Source organism: Triticum urartu, chromosome 2A, assembly GCF_056163025.1.
Source record: "Triticum urartu cultivar PI428250 chromosome 2A, HENAU_Tu73, whole genome shotgun sequence".
Taxonomy (NCBI): Eukaryota; Viridiplantae; Streptophyta; class Magnoliopsida; order Poales; family Poaceae; genus Triticum; species Triticum urartu.
Genome location: NC_141874.1, coordinates 629,969,391 through 629,979,513, shown reverse-complemented (window position 1 = coordinate 629,979,513; position 10,123 = coordinate 629,969,391).

The following is a 10,123-nucleotide window of genomic DNA, read 5'->3' as shown; positions in this document are numbered from 1 at the left end:
AGTTATTACAGTCAATGGAAACACAGCGCGTTCTCTCCGAACAGAGGAGCACACCGCAGCCCTCGCAGCAGAAGTGCAAAGCAGCCTCTCAAGGCAATCTACCAGTTCGGCGTTTCAAAACCCGGACACCTTCAAGCGCGCTCGGGGCAATCGGCAAACAGACCGCCTGGCGCGATCTGAGCTCGTGTAGCAATACGGCGGCCACCCCAATCCCAGCCCAACGACGTTGTTCGTGCCGCGCGTACATAATTACGCATTAAAAATACCATGGGCACAGATGGGGAGGGGGAGGTACAACTACGACACGCCCCAAAACGCGGCCTAAACCGCACCAGGGGCTTCCCGTTTGGTTATTTTTCTTTTTCTTTCAGGACTTCAATCTCTGGAAACACTGTCCGGCATGTCTATTGCCGAACACATGATACAGCAACCAAGGAGGCCGACAACTATGGAATTCCCAGGTGGATTACAGATTTCATATAATTCCTCAGCTCGCCCTTGGAAGGGACATAGTCCTACTCTTTTGCTTATTACACTATCTGTATCACTCTGCTTTAATGCAATTTTTTAATATACAATGCATGACATTACGACTATTATCGCATCTTTGTTATATGTATACATATCTATGTGTTCATTAATGACGCCTAGCAACCGTACACTCTGGTACAGCCAATGCACCAGGGGCTTACGTACCCACAATATGGTGTGAAAAGTCCGAACACTTTCACAAGTGCGGCACCCCGAACTTATAGCATTATATGCATCAGCTCCGAATCATGTCTTTGGTCAAATGTTGGGTTTGCCCGGCTCCTATGTTTTGGTACCTTACGTTCCGCTCTATCGGCTAAGGTAGCACTAGGAGAACTACTGCGATTGTGCCCCAGTTCTGCCGGGCCGAGCACCTCAGTAGAGAAAGCTAAAACTGACTGTCATGATAAGGCGAGAGACTGGTTGCTGTTCGGCGAGGTTTTTTAGGTCCCTAAAGACTTATGCCGCTTAGGGCGAGGGGCCGGCTCCGTCCGGCTTACAAGCGTGTATCGCGCCCCGAATTCGGCCTTCCGAATACCAGGGGCTTCGCCGAAATTTATAATTATAGAATTCTATGGCTAAGTGAGAGTGATAAAGCATTATTAGTCTGGTTGCCTTGTTCGTTGTGCTGAGCACCTCCCTCGAAGGACCCAAACATGGGAACAAGAGTGCTCAGGTTTATCCCGAACATCCCGGCACTCGTGGCATGGGGGCAGAAGCTGAGGACTAGCCATCTCTCAGATTGGATAAACAGCCAAACAGAAGGTAATATTTTAAATTCACACAAGCATTGCCTAGCGAATACGATACAAGTTTTCATACACACAGGACAAAACAAGCAAGTCTCATTCAAATATTACATTTTGCGAACACTCATCAGCGATAAGACGGGCGCCCGGCAGAACACCCTCATAGTACATCTCGGGGTGGCGGTGCTCCTTGCCCTCCGGCGGCCCCTCCTTGATCAGCTTCACGGCGTCTAGCTTGACCCACTGCGTTTTTACACGGGCGAAGGCCCGGCGTGCACCTTCAATGAAGACGGACCGCTTGACGACCTCCAGCCGTGGGCAGGCATCCACAAGCCGCCTCACCAGGCCAAAGAAGCTGTTCGAAAGGGCATCGCCAGGGCACAACCGGACTATGAAGCCCTTCATGGCCTGATCGGCCGCCTTATGTAGCTCGGCCATCTGCTTCAGCTGGTCACTCATCGGCACTGGATGTTCGGCCTCAGCATATTGAGACCAGAACAGCTTCTCCGTTGAGCTACTGTCCTCGGCCTGGTAAAATTGTGCGGCATCGGACACACTGCGGGGCAAATCTGTGAATGCTCTTGAAGAGCTCCGGATCCGGGTAAGTGATCGATAATTTACTTTTACATGCTTGCTTTGCATATAGAAAGCCTTACCCGCCGCTATATTCTTTATCGCATCGATCTCCTGAAGGGCCTTCTGGGCCTCGGCTTGGCACTCTTCACGCTCTCACGGGCTGCGGCAAGCTCAGACTCTCGCATCTTCAAGTCAAGCTCCAACGCCTCGTGCTTCGTCACGAGAGCCTGGAGCTCTTGCTGCACCTCGCCCACCCGAGCCTCATGCCTCTCTCGCTCAGTGCGCTCCTGGGCCGCCTTCTCTTCGGCTTGGGATAGCGCTTGCTTCAGGGTCGCTACCTCGGTCATGGCCCCTCGCAAACATACAATGATCCTGTCATTTAGCAATCACGTCTTTTTTCTCATCTATAGATGGGGTATTACTTACCCTTGTTCTCCTCGAGCTGCCTCTTAGCAAGCCCGAGCTCTTTCTGGGACCCCTCGAGGGCCTCCTTCAGTACGGCGACCTCCGCTGTTAGTGCGGCGGACGCCAGCAGCGAAGCCTGCATATGCATATTGACATACTTATATTAGACTCCTGCGATATTATTTGATCCTCTGTTCGGCTTTTCTTTGTGAACACCGGACAAAGCATCAGGGGCTACTGTCTATGCGGTAATATTTCTACTACATTTTTAAACACTTACCTCGAAGCCTGTTAGAAGGCTAGTACAGGCTTCAGTCAATCCGCTCTTGGCGGACTGAACCTTCTGGATCACCGAACTCATGATAGTGCGGTGCTCCTCCTCGATGGAAGCGCTGCGAAGCGCTTCCAACATAGTGTCCGGCGCCTCTGGATGGACAAAGGTCACCGGCACACGCGTCTCACCCCCCTTAGAAGGGGACCACCTACCCGAGCTCGGAGCCGTTGGAGGGTCCGGCGCGGTGTTCGGCTGAGGGCCAAACTCGGAGCTCTCGGGGACCCCGTCCCCTCGGCTCCCGGAGTCCGTAAGGTCGCCTTGGGGCGCCTCCGGGACTGTCCCCCTCGATCCGGTGCCTCTTGAGACAGCAGCTCAGCGTCATCGGCTGGATGAGGGGAGGTGGCGGTCGGGACTGGATCGCTATCCATGTCCGACAAGCCCAGGGAGCGGTCCGAGGATACCTCGATATTGGCTCGGGGCAGCCTGCACAATTGAGTTCGGCGTTAGGGAAAGCAAGGTAACAAAGGAGTCCTACGGGTTACTTTGGTATCCGAATACTTACGATCTCCCCTGGGGCTTGGCCCTGGGCAACCACTCATCTTCACTTTCGTCGGCGGCGGTAGAGCTGTCCGGAAGGAGGGTCCTTCCCTTCTTGGACCCTCCGGCCTCCCCAGTTGGGGCGGCCTTCCTTTTCTTGTCTCCCCCAGTCGGTGGGGGAGCCTCTTCTTCCTCTTCCTCATCTTCGGGGGAAGAGTGCGACATAGACTCATCGAACGGTGAGTCCGACGACGCTTGGCGTCGGGAACTCTTTCGAGCTCCCTTGGCCTTCTGGGTCTTCTCCGGCAAAGGGCATCTGCAGGGCCTTCGGGCAAGGGAGCCGGACAGTCGATTTGTCCGGCCATTTCTTCCAGTCCTATTAACGGCACGGGAGTTTAGATCCCGCATAGAATCAATCTATATAGAAAACAAGTATCCTGTGAAAGGTAAAACAACTTACTGCACTGGCGTGGCGCTTCGCGCTGAATTCGCGATCCTCAGTAATGGGGGGAGGGACCGCGGCGCCCTTGAACAGCACCATCCAGGCATCTTCATGAGTCGTGTCGAAGAGCCTGTTCAGAGTTCGGTGCTGCGCCGGATTTAACTCCCACAAGGTAAACTCCCGTTGTTGGCACTGGAGTATCCGGTGGACGAGCATAACCTGGACTATGTTGACAAGCTAGAGCTTCTTATCCACCATGTTCTGAATACATGACTGTAGTCCGGTCAGCTCTTTTGAATTACCCCAGGATAGGTCCTTCTCTTTCCAGGAGGTGAGCCGCATGGGGATGCCATATCGGAACTCGGGGGCCGCTACCCATGCGGGGTCGCGCGGCTCGGTGATATAGAACCACCCCGATTGCCACCCCTTTATGGTGTCCATGAAGGTGCCCTCGAGCCATGTGATGTTGGGCATCTTGCCCACCATGGCACCTCCGCACTCCGCCTGGCGGCCGCTCACTACCTTCGGCTTGACATTGAAGGTCTTCAGCCATAAGCCGAAGTGGGGCTTGATGCGGAGGAAGGCCTCGCACACGACAATGAACACCGAGATGTTGAGGATGAAGTTCGGGGCCAGATCGTGGAAATCCAGGCCGTGATAAAACATGAGCCCCCGGACGAAGGGATGGAGAGGGAATCCCAATCCGCGGAGGAAATGGGTGAGGAATACCACCCTCTCATAGGGCTCGGGGGTGGGGATGAGTTGTCCCTCATCTGGGAGCCGGTACGCGATATCGTCGGGCAGGTATCTGGCTCTCCTCAGTTTCTTGATGTCTCCCTCCGTGACGGAGGAGACCATCCACTTGCCTCCCGCTCCGGACATGGTTGGAGAAGGTTGAGATGGAAGTGAGTACTTGGGCGCTAGAGCTCAAGTGTGCGGGAGCGGATGAGCAGAGGAGGAAGAAGGCGTGGATAGAAAGGTGAATCCTTATCCCTTTATATGGGCGGACAAAATTAAGCATCCCCACTTGCCTGATAAAACTCGCTTATCCCCCAAGCGCCGCAATTGATGGCGTGGTTGGGTTACCCACGCCCGTATTGATGAGAATCCCGTAATAAGGGGACACGATCTCTGCTTTGACAAGACGTGTCGAAAAACTGCCTTGCGTTATGTGCGGGGCTGGTTAAAAGAAACGGTTCGAATAATCACCGGGCCATGACGTAACGTCATGCTGCCGAAACAAGCTGGCAAATTAGATCTGCGAAAACATTATTCTCTCTACGGTGGAATGTGGAACTTATTTTTCAAGGTCGGACACTATCCTCGTATTCAAATTCTTCTGTGATGTATTCGGAGAAGGAACCCGCCTTGCAATGCCAAAGACAACTGCGCGCTGGACTCATTGTCATTGAAGCCTGGTTCAGGGGCTACTGAGGGAGTCCTGGATTAGGGGGTCTCCAGACAGCCGGACTATCTCCATTGGCCAGACTGTTAGACTATGAAGATGCAAGATTGAAGACTTCGTCTCGTGTCCGGATGGGACTCTACTTGGCGTGGAAGGCAAGCTAGGCAATACGTATATGGATATCTCCTCTTTGTAACCGACCTTATGTAACCCTAACCCTCTCCGGTGTCTATATAAACTGAAGGGTTTTAGTCCGTAGGACAACAATCACAACATACAATCATACCGTAGGCTAGCTTCTAGGGTTTAGCCTCTCTGATCTCGTGGTAGATCTACTCTTGTAACACCCATATCTTCAATATTAATCAAGCAGGACGTAGGGTTTTACCTCCATCAAGAGGGCCCGAACCTGGGTAAAACTTCGTGTCCCTTGCCTCCTGTTACCCTCTGGCCTAGACGCACAGTTCGGGACCCCCTACCCGAGATCCGCCGGTTTTGACACCGACAAAGGGGGAACAATGTTTTGGTTTGGGACGCGCTTGTTTGAAATTTGGGGAAAGTTACAAACTTTGCCCCCATCTGAAATTTCGAACATATTGAGGGTTGGGGGTAGGACAGTAATCTCAGGTGCCCAACTGTTGGCGAGATAAATTTCAGCCGAGCGCATGGGTGTTTAGGCGCCCACGGCGTATGAATGCTTCTCGGAGGCTGTTGGGACTGGCGTCATGGTGAAGTTACAAACCTGCCCCGGTTTAGACCTTTGGACATCAGGCCGATAGACTACACGGGCCAGAGTCAGGACAGTAATTTCCTAGCACCAAACATTAGTCTCGCGCGGTTTTGGGTTGACCAGAGGCCTATTTGGCGCTTCATTTAATATTTGGGAGCAGAAGCACTAACGTTTTCGGTTCCCTTGAATTGAACTTTCAGGATTTGTCAAACTTCACAAATCTTTACTCTTGAAAATCCTAAAGCTACGATTATTTTGGAATGGAGGGGGTACATTTGAATATACATTGTACATGAGTATATATTAAAAAATATGCAACTTACCTCAGTTCATGCATGGTTCCAGATATAATCTCCTTGGTTGCAAAAAAAAGTTAGACATGTGTATGAATATATATAGCATGTTCGAACGCACAACAAAGATTGATGCCCCCTTTTACATCTGATTTACAAATGCCATTATCTCGAGTTCAAATATATTAATGCACTTCCTATGAATTCGAATCTTCGAAACCCCCTTTATGTTGAATTCGACATGTATTCTATTTCGTAGCTAGCAATTTGGAATGTATCCATGCAAGTGACAGATGTATAAAGTGCTTCACACTAACAACATGGAGTGCACTAATTAATGTTTATATCTGAATTGCAAAGGCATCCATTGCATGTATTTCAAACCGCTCTCACTCTATGGATCGATAATATGAAATAAACACATGCACATGCTAGAATTAAATAGAGTATGGGTGTCTGATAGACCAATTTTCGTCCATACGCAATTTACAAAATTCATGATCTCATCAAAAATAATAATGCCATTTATATTTTAATTTAACGCGTAGAGCCGCCTTTTACACGTAGATGCACTATGCCTCGTCCCGTTCTCACAAACGCGCTATATATCTCTCTATCTACCGCATAAGTGCACACACTTTATATGCATCGGCATTTCTCTTTCACACATGCTCACAATCTCTCTCGGGGTGTCGGGGAGTCTCACGCACATGCTCTCTCTGTATCTCTCTCTCTCTCTGACTACTATGTACCACTCTTTTCACTAATCTTAGTTGGAAAACACTATTTCTCTCACATGCATATATACACACGCACGGTCTCTACTAACCCTCTATACGCACGTATATGTGCCTATGTGTCTCGCGCACCCACATTATCTTTAGGCCTCTCTCGCACACATTGCCACCCCCCAGACACACCTCTCTCTAAGTAGTTGCAGATATGATTCCACCATATCATTCGGTAGGATATCCCTGGCTGTTAGGCTGGATGGTAATACGAGGCAAAGTTTTACCATAGTTCGGACAATTGCAGTTGAGGGAAAAGCCTACTCCTGGTACTGTATATTAGTGATAGGGGTGTGTACAATGTACACGTGAATACCAGGCATTGTGCGTGTGTGTATTATCGACGAACTAGCCCCCAAGCTTCTATAACATACTGGGGGCCTAGGGTTACAAATCATATATAGTCGGCTTATCACCAGTGGGGATAGAGTCGTCCACGACTCTGGTAGCTAGCTTCGTGTTGTACGCCGAGTCCTCCATATGGGTCTTCGTATAACGCGTCTCGGTCCAACCTATGTGGCGTAGGATGGAACCGACCCATGAGTCCTCATGTTGACCCACCACAACTGGAAATGATGTGCCCACCACACCACACACGCAATCAGCCACTAAGAAAATAAGCACATACAATGGTACAATGTTATACATGAAAGTTAATTGCATGGTGCATCCAAAAATATTTGTTCTGCATTGTGAATGTTTATATATTCTCCTAAAATATTAGTCACGAGAAAGAGAAACGAAGGGCATATCTCTCCTTGTCTCCACTGGACACCCCCTCATTCTACTCCACTTTCACGTACGCACACAAACTATCTCTCGGCCCTCTAAAAGTATGCATGCCCATGACACATTCACGCATGACGGTCACTGTATTTCAAGCTAAGGCACTATACGGTCACTGGACTTCAGAATATGCTCATTACAGTCACCGTATACATTCTCGTGGTGATCATACAGTATCTAGCTCATGATACATCTCCATATTTTCTTGATGACACTGACGGACTTTGCATTTGATGCGTGCTCCGTATTTTGTTGACGACACTTATGGTCATTGTATTTGAAGCGAAAGCACGATATGGTCACTGGACATCAGAATAAGCTCATCACGGTGACCACATACATTTTGTCGTGCTAACCAACATGTGGTTGGATGGTTAGGAGGACAGTAGTTTCTCGAGCCCACCAGGGTTAAAGTCCCGGTGCTCGTGTTTATCCTGGGTTAATTTCAGTATTTTCCGGCGATGTGCGTTCAGTGGAAGGAGACGTTCCACTCGACTACGAGGCACCTATGGTGACTTCGTAAAATCTCAAGATCATATGCTGGCTCACTCTATCGAAGGTGCTCATAGGGGTAGGGTCTGCGTGTGTGCGCTTATAGCAGTGAGTGCTTGTGCGTATATATGAGCCCTTCCGTCTGTACCATGTTAAAAAATACATGTCATGATTATACGGTCACTGGCTCACCAGTACAACTCCGTATTTTGTTGATGACACAATCAATTGACCAGTCAAACGTTCCACGTGGCGCAACTAGTGTTGCACCATCGGGGCGCGTAACCATGGGGCCCACCTGTCAGCCCGTATATCAAAGAAAGAAATGGTAGTTTGAGTATGTACTGTGTTAATAAAATACATTTTAGGGTGATCATACGGTCACTGGCTCACCATACAGCTCCGTAATTTGCTGATGACACGATCAATTGACTAGTCAAACGGTCCACATTCAGCAGCGCACATTACCATAGGTCCCACCCGTCAGTGCATATATGAAGGACAAAAATGGTAATAACTTAGTGGTCGGTGGGTAGTCGAAGTCGTGAGACCTCTGGTTGGCAGTCGCCGGCGGTGGGGGCGCGTTGATTAGGCAGTGGGGTGGGGATCACTGGAGAAAAAGCTCGGCGCAGGGGGGCTAGAGGGATGGCCGGTGCGGCGGTGGCCCGGCGGTGGGGAGTGGTTTCGGGGCGGGCGGGGCGGCGTGGCAGCGCGGGCCGGCCGCGGGGGCCGGCGGTTCGGCCGGTGGTGGCTGGCGGCTCAGGGGGATGGAGTTTGATGATAAACTACAGGCCCTTGATTTCATATCCAATGGCTGGAAAATCTAATGACCAGAGATGAAAAAGTCAGTCGACTGACGTGTAGCCTCACCCCGCACGTACACATGCATGCACGCAAGACACGCACGCATGAAGGCGTGCAACACTGACACGTACACATAACGAACACACGCACGCACGCATGCGTGCAACGCGGACACGCACATATGCACTCACGAACACACGCACGTACGCACACATGCATGCAACACTGAAACGTACCCTTGCACGCACGCAACACTCGCACGCCTGCATGCACACAGCACACGACGCAAGACACACGCTCAACCTATACGTGCATGCACCCTTTGTTAAGGACATGGATTGTTACGGGTATTAATCAATCTTATCTGTGATAAGCAGAACATTGATGTTTGCAACGATATTTATGAATCACAACGTATCGAACGGGCTATTAACATAGTAGGCTTATCTACATGAAAAGGATGACGTCACACTCAATGAACAATCATCGGTTTATGAAATGCCCGCTTGTGACCGCCCTGGCCCACCAAAGGTTCCTCTGCTCTGCGCTGCCTGCGTTGGGTCACTGACATGCAGGCCATGTACCCAAAGAGCCCACACGTCAGTGGAAGAACGACGCGGTGTCCTACATTAGAGTCGAGGGCGCCACTCGCTACACGCCCGGATGAACACGCCTCCTTGCCGCATTCAAACGCCTCCATGAAACCCGCCCGTGTGGAAGCCGAGAAACCCACTCTGGACACGCGTCCGACATTAAACGCAACGCCGTCCGAGCTCCTCCCGTCCGCCATCTATTTAATCTCCTATTTAAACGAGGCCAAACGCCGGCCAAGAATCGCACACCTCCGCCACTCCCATATCTCCTCCTTCACCATTTTGTCCACTCTTACAATGGCTTACGAAGAGTAGTTATTCCGCACAAGCCATTTGTCAAGGTTTGTATCTCTCACACACACCCACGCAGGTGGGGAACGTGCATGAAGAGAAGAGGTGCACGCACGGCGCACGTACTCCCGTGTCTTTCCCAACCACACCCGCGCAGGTACACGGTGGAGCTCATTTCTATACGAAAAGGCAGCCCATGTGGTAATTTGACCGTGTACTGGTTGTCCACTTGGTGGAGGGAGGATCGTCTACCATGGGTGAACAAACAAATTGTGACTTGACGTGTTATTTTAAAAAAGAGGCAAACCATGTGGGGCCTACCTTAGAGGCAAGGCCCTATACACGGGAGTACTTTTGATGTGTCCCGTCAACTCACAGAACACGGAGAAGCTTGCTTAGTACGCCGTCTCCCCTGCCCACGGGCACG